General features: G+C 43.8%; 1 protein-coding gene across 1 annotated transcript in view; it reads right to left on the minus strand.

The window, feature by feature from the left end:
* Positions 1 to 10,000, minus strand: part of Tnni3k (TNNI3 interacting kinase) — a 274,985-nt gene that overhangs the window by 30,883 nt on the left and 234,102 nt on the right. The gene's annotated exons all lie outside the window — the stretch shown is intronic.

Below are 10,000 nucleotides of genomic sequence, written 5' to 3' on the forward strand. Positions count from 1 at the left end.
CACAGTGGGGATAGAGGAGTCCCAGGCACTGGAGAAGTACAGCGTTCACAGTGGGGATAGAGGAGTCCTAGGCACTGGAGAAGTACAGCGTTCACAGTGGAGATAGAGGAGTCCCAGGCACTGGAGAAGTACAGTGTTCACAGTGGGGATAGAGGAGTCCCAGGCACTGGAGAAGTACAGTGTTCACAGTGGAGATAGATAGAGGAGTCCCAGGCACTGGAGAAGTACAGTGTTCACAGTGGGGATAGAGGAGTCCCAGGCACTGGAGAAGTACAGTGTTCACAGTGGGGATAGAGGACACACCAGGCCTAGTTTGAGCAGACTGTTTCATTTGTAACAGGCTGTACTACCCACCATTACTAATTACTTTCTCACTCACGTTGCAAACAGAATTTCTTATACTGTCCTGAAAAAATAGCACACATATCAGCTCTGGATTTAGACAGACTGGGTTACCCTTGACTTACCTATCTACCTCCTAGGGTCTATTTCCTAACTGTTCTGACCTGCTTTCCAACCTTAGAAAGGAGGCTCCATTGTAGAGTGCTTGTCTGGCATGTTTAGGGCCCTGGATTTGAACTTTTCCACAGGAAAGAGTGTCACACAGAGATATGCAGATAGGCAGACATATAGACACATAGATGCACACAACACAAAGATAGATGGGAGATAGAAAGAAAGATAGATAGGTACATACATAGTAGGTAGATGATAGATACATGATAGATGATAGATGACAGATGATAAATGTGATAGTCAGATTATAGATATGATAGATGATTGATAGATTGATAGAAGATAGATGGATGGATAGATAGATAGATAGATAGATAGATAGATAGATAGATAGATAGATAGATGATAGGTAGAACATGTCCCTGGAAGGTAGCTGAGAATATTTGATTGCAGTGTGTGTAACCTTCACTAAAGCTCATATCTACACAGGATTTCCATTTCTGATGATTGATGTTCAGATGAGAGAAGGGCGACAGTTCTATTAGGATGAGCCTCTCTGCTGATGCTCCTCCTGTACTTCAGCTCACCCTCTCCATAGCAAGCACTTCAGCACAGGTCCAAACACAACTGGCTGCTTGAAAGTGCCATGGGGTCCTTCCAGTGTGTCAGTGTGTGAACCTCTGACAAATGCAGAGTGTTATGGAAAGGCTTTAAAACATCTGCCCCTGGCTGTTCGGTCAGAATGAATACATTTATTAGCTGGTATCTCATCCTTGGTGGCAAAAATAAACAAGGACTAAAATAATCTGGTCATAAATGCACTCTGCTCCATGACTCACACAGAAAGCTGCTATTTTGCTGTGTCTGGGTGAATCTGCCTATGTCAATGTCCAGAAGCCTTTGAGAACACACGGTTATCATTAACTGCCTGACAACCTTTCCCAGGCAGAGCAGGCAGGCACTGCAGCACCAAGATAACTTTATTTAATTAGTTGCTGGAAGATTATTTACTTGCTTCATAAAACAATGGCCTGTCAGGAAGAGGTTCTTCCTGCTCTTGCAGATGTGTCTGTGGCTCCTGAAGTCTTTACAGATGCATCTGAAATATGCTTTCAGGTGTCCTTTTTGTGAGCATTTGACAGGATAATAGAATTAGATTTGCTGAATTTCACTAAACTCTGAAGTAATATGTCACCAGCTCCGCTTACTTTTCAAAAAATATTTCTCTCTGGTAATGCTCATCAATCTAGCTCTTCAAACCCTAAAGAGGAGCCTTTGAAACAAAGGGATGACTCCATCCGTTAGGCAACTGACAGGAAGTTAAATAGCGAACCGTCCTGTGTGTAGTAACAACCACACTGGATAAAAGCAGGCTTGCTTAGATTTGGAGAGAGAAAGGGGAGGAGGAAAAGATGACAGACACAGAAAGCATGGCTCACGGCACAGGTGGGGGCTTATGAGGATAGTCTCTGTGTCAATGTGCAGAGGAGCTCCCGTTGGCTCCCAGCAATGGCCAGTTGAATGTCTTCACCTTGCATGGACTCGCTCTAGCCAGGGTAGTTATTTTTCTGGATTAAAGGGTTTGATTCATTGAGAGAAATGATGTGGCCTTAGTGTATTTCCAAGTCCTAGCGTAACAGCTCAACAAGCACTGTCTGAGTATATAAATCAGAGCCCCTACACTCACAATCAATCCCTCCCCCCAAACACTTCTGCTGTGATCTCAGGCCTGTCAGACTTGTCAGTGCACACAGAGCCAGCAGTCTTCTGTTGATTCCAACAACAAAACTCTTTGATGAAGGATTTGTTAAAAGTCCAAAAGCTAGCATCAACTTTAAAGTGCCAACTGTGACTTCTTCATGTGTCATGAGGAATATCAGTGAGGTGGCAAAATGCATCTTTGTTTTCTGTGGTAAGCAGTTCACCTGGATAAGAGGCAGAGAGGCACTCACCACCCCCATCCTTAGGTTAGAAACTTTGGTGGGAAGTTCTTGTGGGGTCAGGCACGCTGCAGAGAATATACACGTTGATGAAGACCATGGCAGGAAACTCTTACCAGTGAGGTAAGTTTCACAAAGGTTGTCCTGCGAGCGGCAGGTGCTCATTCCTGCATTGAGTAAGCCCTGGATGACAAGCTGCCATCTGACAGGTGTTATTCTAGGCACTAAAGGCTGAAGGCAGATGGTCCGTATGGGCGAGAGATGCTGGGAAGCAGAGGCACATATGGCTAAGGTGCTGGACAGTGATTTCTGTAGATCCCAGATTTATTTCGTGCCTTTCACTGAGGAAATCAGCAAATGACGGGCTGTAAGAACTGAGTAAGCTATTTTCTTTCTTTCTTTTTTTAAATGGTGGCCGCGCCTTTTATTTTCTTTTCCTTGAAAATTAAAAAGGGACTTTCTTTAACAGGCAGTTTTTTTATCAATACCACATAGGGGATGGACCAAGAGCCACCTGGTTCCCTCAATTCCAGGGGACAGCGTTGTGCTCAAGGAAGCTATCATCTATACCTGAGTCCCTTACATGTCACCTTCCATTTCATTATTTACACCCACCTGTAATTTATGACAACTGATCTTAACAACAGCTGTAGCGAAAACATGATCGTTCACGAGGTTTCACCAGAGCTTTGGGTCACGCCATAGAGCAATGATGAGCATTGTTTGTTGTATCTGGTCACTTCCAGGTGTGTGTGGTTCTTTGCCTGGGTAGAGCGAAGTCTTCGGAACCAGAAGGGAAGCAGGAGGCAGGAGGCAGGAAGCAGCTCTTACCCTTCCATTTGTTTCTGGGTAGAAAGCAGTAAGGTCTGCTCTATTTAAACCTCTGCTCAAGTTAACCCTTCCCCTGGCTCCTCCCACGACTCCTCCCACAGCTCCTCCCATGCCGCCCTCCCACATCCCCGCTCCCATGCCCCGCTCTATCTCTACCAGCTCTCCACTTCTGCAGTCACCTCTTAAGACTTCCTGCCTAGGCGCCTTGACCCAGTGCTCCAGCCTCTCTTGTTAATTCTTCCTAACCTTCCTAGATGGGATGAGGATCATAACCTTGTTTAAACATGCCTCTTCTCTTTGCTTCGCTGACGCCCTCAGTACACCACGAGTCTCTCTAGGACTGGAGGCTGTCTCAAGTACCATTGCGTTTCCAGTGACCGCCGCAGAACATAGCAGTTAGCAGGAGCTTGAATGTGCTCAACGTAAACGGCCATGCATCAGCGCAGCCATCATACAGTGGGCATTGGAATCGTGGAGAAGAAAGACTTAGAGCAGTAAGGGACACAGGTATTCGTGGTGTTTCCCATCTACAAGTAATAATAACAAAAATAGCCTAATTATTTCAATGAAGAAAATATGAGTAATACAAGGAGGATGTAAAAATAAGAGACTATATTTAGATTGTCCAAGACCAGCCCATCAAAACATCAGGGGTGTCTGGTAGATAATGCTGTGTATTTGGGAGGAGATCAGCATATATTTGTGATAAGTGATCAAAATCTGTCAACTTTGAAATTCCTTTCGTTTATTTAACCAAATGTATATAAATGGATCTCATTGTAATTTTGAACAAATTGCAATGGAAGGTGTTGGCTTGTGCCTCAGAAATGGCTCAGTGGGTGAAGACATTACCAGTAAACCTGATAACCTGAGTTCAGTGTCACATGGTAGAAGGAAGAGAAGTGACTGCCACAAATGTCATCAGACTACTCACCTCACACACACTCACACACAGACACAAACACATATTCAAACATACACTCACACAAGCAAACACACATGTGCATGTATATGCAAACACACCCATTTACATATGCATATGCATACAGACATGCACACACATACACTGGATGCATGGAAGTTTTAAAAAGAAAGGTGTTAGCATACTTTAATAATGGGTAATACCTCTCTTGAGGATTAGTTGCATCTTCTCTCACTGAGGCCAGACCCCTGGTCCTCAGTTGTATATGTGTTAGGGGCCTCGGACCAACTACTATATGCTGCCTGGTTGGTGGCTCAGTGTTTGAATTATTTCAGGGATCCAGATTAGTTGAGACTCCTGGTCTTCCTATGGGGTCAACCTCCTTAACTTCTAGCCTTTCCCTAACTTAACCACAGGGGTTCCTGACTTCAGTCCCTTGGTTGGTTATAAATATCTGCATCTGTCACAGTCAGCTGCTTGTTGGGCCTCTCAGAGGACAGCCATGCTAAGCTCCTCCGGTCTGTAAGCACATGACAGCATTAGTAATAGTGTCAGGCCTTGGAGCCACCTCTTGAGATGGATCCCAATTTGGGCCAGTCACTGGACTTCCTTTCCTCCAGTCTCTTCTCCATTTTTGTTCCTGCAGTTCTTTTAGACAGGAAGAATTCTGGGTCAGAGTTTTTGACTGTGGGATGGCAATTCCATCCTTCCACTTGATGTCCTGTCTTTCTACTGGAGGTAAATTCTAAAAGTTTCCTCTCTTCACTGTTGGGCATTTCATCTAAAGTCCCTCCCTTTGAGTCTTGAGCATTTCTTACCTCCTGGGTGTATTTTAGAGGGCCCCTCCACTTCCTAATCTTTCGATTTTGTTTTAATGTATTTTAAAACATAAAGGTAGGCATTAGTTAATTGCCCTTATTAATTATATACAATTGTTAAGCTGTCACTAAACTGAGAGGCATCCACACTTTAAAAAGGGAAGTCACTATTCTGATGCAGAAGCAACAAGAATTTTTCATAAAACTGAAACTCAGTTGGCAGTAACTACCCTGTAGCCACACTTTCTATTCACAATGGATGATGGGCTAAGACAGCAACAGAAAGCACTACTGTTTGTCTCATGTCCCTGTAGTTTGCTTTGCCATGTGCTGGTTGCCCTGTATAATAATCAATCAATAGAAGAGAAACATTTGCTTGAAACCAGTGTACTCAGGGGTTGCTTTCTGAGCCTCTGAAATCTTTTCCATTTTTATTCTGAACTCTAGTTTCAGCAGGCACACCTGCAGGAATTAGGTAAAAGTCTATGCCATAGCCCTTCAGTGATTTCTTTCCTGTCATGTACTGTATCCATTGGTATTGCAGACACATGTCACATGGGTGTGTAAGTGAATTAATTTAGAAACAGCCTCTGCAAAGGAGGCAGCGACACTTTCACTCTCGTGGACACCTGGGGTTGGAACTGCTTGTAAGTTGAGACTTTTACACGTTGGAGGAAGTAAGCTATGGAAAGAGATGGAGGTGAGCATCCTGATGCATTAGAGACTGCAGTGGTATGCCTTCAACCTTGATGCACATTCTCAGGCACATACCTCTATAATGCTTGTCAAAGTGCAGACTGAGCCTGGCTTGTCTCCCTGGGCCTTGTCTGTCTTTCCAACAGATAGCTGCAGATGCTGAAGCTGCTGCCTGGGGTCTCACAGTGAGAACCAAGTGTCTACTCACTTGCCTCATTGTGGATGTGCATCCTGAAACCTGAAACCCCACACAGGGAGGGATTTTGTGGTGTCATGTGGGAGAGGAGTATGAGAAGAGCCACCCTCTCTGTCAAAATGGCTCAGCAAGGAGTGAAAAGCTCACATTTTGGAGTCAGGTGCATCTAGGCTCAGATCATGACCCTGCTTTTCACTAGCTGTAAAGCCTCCAGCAGGTTGTTCATCCTTTCTGGCTTCAGCTTGTTCATTTGTGGAGTAGTGATTGAAGGTTGATGGTTCTACCATGTGGAGGAGCTGTGGTTGTCAGTGTTACAACTAGCCTACAAGAAATTCACAATGTCTCAACCAAGGTGGTTAATGATCAGAGTATACAATGTATCTTCTTTTGTGGTTTGGCCAGTTTGATATTATTACCAGTGGGCACAGCAATGCTATGCTATACACTCTAGATATCTCTTCTACAGCTGAGACAATGCTGGCCTCTATGGAAGGAGCAGTGTTGTAACACTTATTGGAAAGTAAGCACTTCATCACAACCAGGAAACAAACAGATTTCCTTTGCTCACTGTCTTTGTGAAAGAGAATCTGCAGCATGGAAAATACCCACTCATGAATTTTTCAGACTTATTTGCGATTGAGGCTCTTCAAACATCTGCTCATTAATGTGGGCATCCAGTTAATGTCATAGATATTAATAGCAGATGCTATTTTCTCTCCTGTGGCTAATACAGGAGCAGCTTTCTTCCTGGGTCCATAATCTTTTCTGATAGCTTTAATTGCTGTTACTTAAGTACAAGAAATACTGAATACCATAGATTCTAAAGAGATAGTAAGAAACAATGCCCCTCTAGAATAACAAACATCCTTTTTAAATACCAGTGAGCTAAGGGAAGAGAGCTGTCACTCTTGCTATTCTATGGGGGCTAGATTCAGTCCATACAGAAGATACTAAAGGTGAAAAGAAAGAGAATCTATGGAAATTAAAGCTGTCACTCTGTGCAGTGCCATTGTGTGAGCAGCTTCAAAAACCCATTTGGAAATCATGGCTCTTGTATCACAGTCATTACCGAGACACTAGCATCACCCACTTATTACTGCAAACATAGCAACAGTTGCCATGTGAGCAAGAGATCTGTAACACAAACAGTGGAGTCGGTTGGTGCAGGGTGGGGCTGGCTGGAGTCAGGGCTGCTGTGGCAGAGCACAGTGCCACCTGTACGGGTTTAATTAGGCTGGCTGTTCTCTCTGGTCCCTGAGCCATGTCCTGTCAGACATTCCCAGAGAACAGAAGTAGTCTCAAAAGGCGGCATTGCGGATTAAATCTTACATTCAGTGACACACAAACACAACCAAAGGCAGAATTTTGCTTTGATGTGCACAAGGGTAGACACGTGGCCAAGGCTTCCTTTTCATTTCCAGGAATGGAACCCTCACAGGACTCTTGTCATTAGAAAGCCCGTCCACTTGTTGCTGTCACAAGATGCCACTCTGTCTAATTGAAAATGGAGAAGTCTGTCATCATTTGCTTAGCAGTTTGCCTCTGGTGAATCTTCACAGGTTCCCTTTATGTGGCTGGGAATTAGTTAATTAGTATTACAAAATGCATCAGGAGGAACAGGCCCTTCGGGTTACCAGGGAGGCCCTTTCTGGCTGCTAACAAGCTTGCCATGGGATAGGAAGAGCTGAAGATTGGTGGGAGAGCCGCCCAGCTGAGGAAGACATCTTCGCTCGCTTGAGTGAGCTGTTGTAACCTAAATATGTCACTTTCTCAGTCTTTCTCAGTCTCATGCAATGTTTTATGTGAGACATAAATCCTGATCCTTCAAGCTTTCTCCTTAAAAAGTACCGATTTTACACAGGCACAGGGTTTTCTTCTATCTTCCCTTTCATTAATTTCCCATTCTCCTAGCACTTCTGAATAGAATATTTTGTTTGATATTCTTTCTTTGACATTTTTCACAGAGAAAGGTTGTTTCAATCTAAAGGTAGCTTTTAAAAGTCAGGGACAGATTGACATTTTTTTCCCTCACTCCTTAACTTTGACGCTGTGTGCCTTTGTTAGGGAGGAATTCTCCAATCTCTCGCCGCTGCACTCCTTGCAGCGCCCCAAGTGATAGCCAGATGGCGCCAGTGAGCAAGCCAACTCCTAAGTGAGGCTAAGTGCTGTTTAGGGTTCTCACCAGGAAGGGAGTCCTGCAGGGGCACTGAGATATTTGTGGAATGATAAGACAGCAGAATCCCCGAGGTCTGGGGGCAGCCGTTGGCACTGTGGGGTCTTTATTTCACTTCTGAATCTGAGAATTGTTGGCAAATGTCACTGGTTTACAGGTATGGCACCCGGGGCTGTGCCGAACAAAGAGTTTTTATGAAAATATTAAGTGGCTTTTGCAATACAGGTGGTGAATATTCTAGATTTTTGAACCTTCATGGAAATAATTTTTACATCTACTTCTTTTAACTTTTGTTTTGTGCGCGTATGTGCCCTTGTGTGTGCTTTTGTGTATGCCTCTGTGTGTGTGTGTGTGTGTGTGTGTCTTTGTGTGTAGAAGTGGCATTGTGCATGTACCATGGTGACTATGTGGAGGGCAGAGGACAACCTTGAATTTGGTTTCCCATTTATACTTTGCTTGAGACAGTGTCTTTTGTTGTTTGCAGTTGGCAGGTGCAGGTAGCAGGCTGGCTGGCCTGTTCCTGTCTCCACTTACTGTCTCTTCCTAGGAGCCCAGTTCTTACAGATACACACTGTAGCTTCAGGTTTTTACATGGACTCTGAGGATACACTTCAGATCCTCACATTGCTGAAGCAGCTCCCATCTCCCATGTACTTTATATGACAGCAGGCTCATAGTAAGGAGGTAATTCAACCCCATGCACCCGCACACACGGCTATAGGTTTCTTTCCTTCTTAGCCCCACACCCCATGAACACCAGAAGCTTTTCTGCTTCCATTAATTAGGAAAATTCATGGACAACTAAAAAATATTTGAACTTAAAAAGAAAAAAAGATAAAAGGGGCAGCTGACAGACTTGCTGGCACCTGCTTAGATTCTGGCTTCTCTTCCTCGCCATTTATATGTTCTTCACTTCAGACCCTTAATGAGCTGAGTGAATGACCTTGAGCAACTGAGTGTCATAAAAAATTATATACTCCAGAGATGACAAATATCTGGGAAAAATTGCCTTGCCCCTAGATTTAGGCAAGTGGCATCTTACTCTCCTCATTATACCATAGTGAAAGGGGCTTAACAGAGGCACACATGCAGATAGTCCTTCCTCCCAGCACAGAGGGCCTGGCTGAAGGATGGGAAAGGTGTTAATGAGATGCTTAAATAAGCAGTGAGCTTTGATGAAAAACTCATTAGCTATATATTCAATCAGCTGTCTTGGAGTAAGCTAATAATTATGTTGGAAAGCCAACGATACCATCATTTATTTTTTTTATCGTTTTCTCAGATTCGAGAATCTTATAGTGATTTATTGTGTAACATCAGGTTTAGGTACTGAACCCACATTGTATCTACGAATAAGAGGACAGTGACTTCATTTCCTCATAAATAGCAAGTCAGTTTTTTGTTTGTTTGTTTTTCTTGCACTAAGTGTCAGCCTCAATGTTGTTGTTGTGTTAAGTCCAGAGATTGTGAGTTCTTCAAACTGATGACTATAAAGCAGAACACACTTAGTGAATATGGGAAGAAAACCAGCTTGACAAAACCTGAATTCAATGAAGAAATTGCCTTACAGTAGAGTTATCTTCTAAGCTGGTTCATGTGTGCACTTCTGGCTGTAAAATTCCTAGAAGGAAGTATTTCTTGTTATACATCCTGATTAGAGCTTGCTGCCTTTCCAGGTATCCAGGGTGGCTGATTTGGAGGGAGATGATTGAAGGCAGTGGAGGGGGCTGAGTTAGTCCTGGTGTGCAGAGAAGCAAGGTTTTGAGTGTGAAGTTTTGCTCCGGTTGGGTCTATTGTCAGCTGATTACAATCTGTCCCTAGGAGGTAAAATGAAGCAAGGTAGCCAGTGTCAGAGTTAGTCAGTGAGGAGGGAAGTTTTCTGTGAGCAAAAGAGATGTAGACCTGGTGTCTAAGGCTCCATTGAATTTGGCAGACTCTTCAGCAGGAGACCGTTCAGCACCGCGGACA

This window comes from Mastomys coucha, unplaced genomic scaffold (assembly GCF_008632895.1).
Source record: "Mastomys coucha isolate ucsf_1 unplaced genomic scaffold, UCSF_Mcou_1 pScaffold16, whole genome shotgun sequence".
NCBI lineage: Eukaryota > Metazoa > Chordata > Mammalia > Rodentia > Muridae > Mastomys > Mastomys coucha.